Source organism: Orycteropus afer, unplaced genomic scaffold (genome assembly GCF_000298275.1).
Source record: "Orycteropus afer afer isolate SDZICR_OR568_19922 unplaced genomic scaffold, OryAfe1.0 scaffold00382, whole genome shotgun sequence".
Taxonomy (NCBI): Eukaryota; Metazoa; Chordata; class Mammalia; order Tubulidentata; family Orycteropodidae; genus Orycteropus; species Orycteropus afer.
Window position 1 is genome coordinate 2,538,902 of NW_006921969.1, and position 5,016 is coordinate 2,543,917.

Here is a 5,016-nt window from a genome sequence, read left to right on the forward strand (position 1 = left end):
GAGGCTTACACCTTACACGTTGCCTGAGACTTCCTTCCATATCAGATGAGGTGTTCAGCTTCTTATCTCTCCTTCATCCTGCCTCTTGGACTCATTAAACACAAAGTACCACCTGAGGCTGGGCTCCTCTGAGGCACAAGCTATCCCTTGCATGGATCTGGTTATCAGAAACAGAGTCTTTATTTCAGTTTGAGGTGTGTGTGTGTGTGTGTGTGTGTGTGTGTGTGTTTCCTCTTTATACATGGATGTTAAGTTTACAAACCTTGAGTCTCCTGAGGTTCTTCCTGCTTCACTTTTCTCTGCTATAACTACACCCACTTCCATCTCACTTCCAGGCCATGATTCTCCTGGCCATTTCTCTCCATGACCCTGACAGACTTTGTTCCTACTTTGATGATAATGGATGTTCAAACAGTAAGTAATTGAAGGCAGAATCATAAAATTTCTGGGAAATGTGGGAGTACTTAGTAGAAATTGAGTCTCAGGTGGGCTCAGACATTCACTATAGTTACTGAAAAGCATGCTCAGGTATTTCTCTCTCTCAGTAGTGCTGGTAAATTATTTCAACTCTTGTATAAGTTTTATAATCTATGTAATAGATTGTACTTGTCCAAATAACTTTAAAAGCCATCAGCTAATTATTAAAGCTATAGCTAAAATATGATCTTGAATATATCTCACCTGAATTTAGAGATCATCTAAAGAATAGATTTGATGCATTGAACACCAATGACCGAAAACCAGAATAATTGTGGGATGACATCAAGAGCATCATCCAGAAAGAAAAAAAGAGGTCACTAAAAAGATGAGAAAATAAGAAAAGACCAAAATGGATGACAGAAGAGACTCTGCAACTTGCCCTTGAACAGAGAGTAGCTAAAGCAAATGTAAGAAATGACAAGATAAAAGAGCCGAACAGAAGATCTCAAAGAGCAGCATGAGCAGACAGAGCCAATTAGTATAATGAAATCTGCAAAGACTTGGAGTTAGAAAACCAAAAAGGAAGAACATGCTCTGCATTAATCAAGCTGAAAGAACTGAGGAAAAAAATCTAAGCCTCGAGTTGCAATATTGAAAGATTCTATGAGAAAAATATTGAATGATGCACAAAACATCAAAAGAAGATGGAAGGAATACACAGAATCACTGTACCAAAAAGAACTGGTACATCTTCATCCATTTCAAGAGGTACCATATGATCAAGAACCAATCAAGTACTGAAGGAAGAAGTTGAAGCTGCACTGAAGGAATTGGCTAAGAACAAGGCTCCAGGAATTGATGGAATACCCACTGAGATGTTTCAACAAACAGATGCCCCACTGGAGGCACTCACTCGGTTATGGCAAGAGATTTGGAAGACAGCTGCCTGGCCAACTTACTGGAAGAGATCCATATTTCTACCCATTCCAAAGAAAGGGATCCCACAGAATGTGGAAATTATCAAACAATATCATTAATATCGCACACAAAATATCTTACTGAAGATAATTCAAAAATGGCTGTGGCAGTATATTGACAGAGAACTTCAAGAGGTGCAGGCTGGATTCAGAAGAGGACATGGAATAAGGGATATCATAGCTGCTGTCAGATGGATCCTGGCTCAAAGCAAAGAATACCAGAAAGAAGTTTACTTGTGTTTTATTGACTATGCAAAGGCATTTGATTTTGTAGATCATAACAAATTGTGGATGACATTGACAAGAATGGGAATTCCAGAAGACTTGAGCATGCTCATGAGGAACCTGTACATAGCCCAGGAGGCTGTCATTCGAACAGAACAAGAGGACACTGCCTGGTTTAAAATAAAGAGGGAAGTGTGTCAGGGTTGTATCCTTTCACCATACTTATTCATTCTCTATGCCAAACAAATAATCCGAGAAGCTGAACTATATGAAGAAGAATGTGGCATCAAGATTGGAGGAAGAATCATTAACAACCTGAGATATGCTGATGACACAACTTTGCTTGCTGAAAGTAAGAATGACTTGAAGCCTTTACTGATGAAGATTGAAGAATACAATCTGCAGTATGGATTACATCTCAATATAAAGAAAACAAAAATCCTCACAACTGAACCTATACGCAGCATCATGATAAATGCAGAAAAGATAGAAGTTGTCAACGATTTCACATTGCTTGGTTCTACAATAGATGCCAATGGAAGCAGAAGTCAGGACATTAGAAGATGTATAGCACTGGGCAAGTTGGCTGCAAGAGACCTCTTTCAAGTACTGAAAGAGCAAAGATGTCTCCTTGAGAACTAATGTGTGCCTGACACAAGCCATGGTATTTTCAGTAGCATAGTGCCTAAGACATTTGACTTTTAACCAGAAGGCTGGCTGTTCAAATCCACCAGCCACTTCTCAGAAGGAAAATGGGGCAGTCTACTTCCATAGAGATACTGCCTCAGAAACTCAAGGAGGGGTTGCTATGAGTCAGGTCAGGCTCAACGGCACAAAACAACAACTATAACATATGTATGTGAGAACTGGACAATTAATAAGGAAGATCGAAGAAGAATTGATGCTTTTGAATTGTGGTGCTGGCAAAGAATGCTGAAAGTACCATGGACTGCTAAAAGAACTAACGGATCTGTCCTGGAGGAAGTGCAGCCAGAATGCTCTTTGGAAGCAAGAATGGCCAGACTTCATCTCACCTACTTTGGTCATGTTGTCAGAAGGGACCATTACCTGGAGAAGGATGTCATGCTTGGTCGGGTGGAGGGTCGTCAAAAGAGGGGAAGGCCCTCAACAAGATGGATTGACACAGTGCCTGTGACAATGGCTCAAATATCACAAGAATCATAGAGTGACATGGCACAGGGTGATGTTTCATTCTGCTGTGTATAGGGTTGCTATGAGTCATGACTTGATGGCACCTAACAACAACAACAACAACATAGATTGACCAGGTCTATTATAAATATATGGGGCAATTTAAAAGGAAACAAAAGACTTCTCATGTCCTCCAATGTTTTTTCCGAATTCCCAGGAGGGTTATGGCTAGAGTAATCACACAGCAGTTACTGTTGAGTTGAGTACAACTCTTAACAACTCCATGTGTGTCAAAGTAAAACTGTGCTGTATAGAGTTTTGATGGATAATTTTCTGGAAGTAGGTTGCTAGCACTTCTTTATGAGGTGCCTCTGAGTAGACTCAAACCTCCAACCTTTTGATTAGAGACTGAACACATTAATCGTTTGCACCACCCAAGAACTCCAGAGTGACTATACCTCCCTGATAATTAGGGACAACCAATTCATGCCTGAAATCTTGTTGCTATTATTAATAGAGCCTCAAGTCACTGTAAATTATCTCAATTTGAATAAGTTATACTGTCTACTTAGTTTTGGCACTAAGTGTTCTGCATATGTATGACCAAAATCTTACCTTCTAAAATCTCTATGCTCCTATCTTCACAGGAGCATAGATTGATTACCTGTTGAACCTAACAAATGACATGGTCAGTTCTGTTTCTAAAGTAATAATTTAATGCACATCAGGACTATGATTGAAAGAAAATCCATGAAACGAGCTATTCCAAATTTCTTCCCTTATTCCTAGAAAAACAACAAAAACTGGAACCTTTAATAATTCTGCTTCTAATAGGTAAAAAGCAAAGCAAAACAAAACAAAACAAAAAGTTACAACAGTTCATGAAGAAATTAGAAATTAATTTTTCTAAACAAATGTAAATGTGATCTGCTCTGTCCCTCATCCTCCCCCACTAGCTTTGTACATACTTACACACTTCCTTAGGCTGGGTTCTCTAAAGAAGTGAAACTAATATATATATATATAGAGAGAGAGAGAGAGAGAGAGGGAGAGAGAAGTTTGTCTCAAGGAAATGGCTCAATAGTTGTAGAGGCTGGCAAGTCCCAAATCTGTGAGTCAGATATCAAACTGGGGCCTTCTCCTGACTCATGTAGCTGAAGGGAGCTGATGAACCCAAGATCAGTAGATAAGATGGCAAGCTGCTGGCTCACAGGTACAGAGGCTAACTAATTCCAAAATCAGCAAGTAATGCCTTAGGCTGCTGGTTCAAATCCACAGAACCAGAGGTCACATGATGACAAGCCAGATGCAAATCCAGAGTGAGTAAAAAGCCAGAGAGCTTTGTCAGAATCTCCATGTGTATTGATGCAAGCCACACCCATGAAGAAAGTCCCTTTCAACTACTTAGCTGCCCACAGCAGATCTCATTAGCAGGCTGGGGACCTCAGGAGAAGCAAGATATCCAGGTAAAGAAGTGGGAGGCAAGACTAGGCCCCAAGCCACCTAGAGCCAGGAAAGGAAGGGAGAGGGAGCATCTGGGGAAAGTTTTAATTATCTTCAATTAAAATTCAATTAGAAAATTTGGCCTTGGTGACAAAAATAACATTGGAGATTGCATGACAGAATTTTGCAAGATCAACAACTTATTCATTGCAAATCCCTTTTTACAACAACACAAACAGACACTATACATGTGGATTTCGATAGATGGAGTACACAGGAATCAGATTGACTACAGCTGTGGCAAGAAGCGATGGAGAAGTTCAAAATCTTCTGCCAAAATGCAGCCAGGATTGGATTGTGGAACAGACCATCAACTAGTCATATGCATGTTCACCTTTAACTTGAAGACAATTCAAACAAGTCCATAAGAACCTAAATATGACCTTGATAATATCCCTCCTGAATTTGTTGTTGTTGTTGTTATTTGCTGTCGAGTCAGACTCGACTCATAGCAACCCCTCCTTGGGTTTCCGAGGCATTATCACTACGGAAGTAGATTGCACAACCTTCCTTCCCAGGAGTGGCTGGTGAATTTTAACCACCAGCCTTCTGGTTCGCAGTCAAGTGCCTTAGGCACTACACTACCAGAGTTCCTCTCCTGAATTTATAGACCATTTAAAGAATAGATTTGATGCATTGAACAGCAATGACAAAAAACCAGAGGAATTGTGGGATGACATCAAGAACATTATCTGTGAAGAATAAAAGAGGTCATTAAAAAGACAAGAAAGGAAGAAAA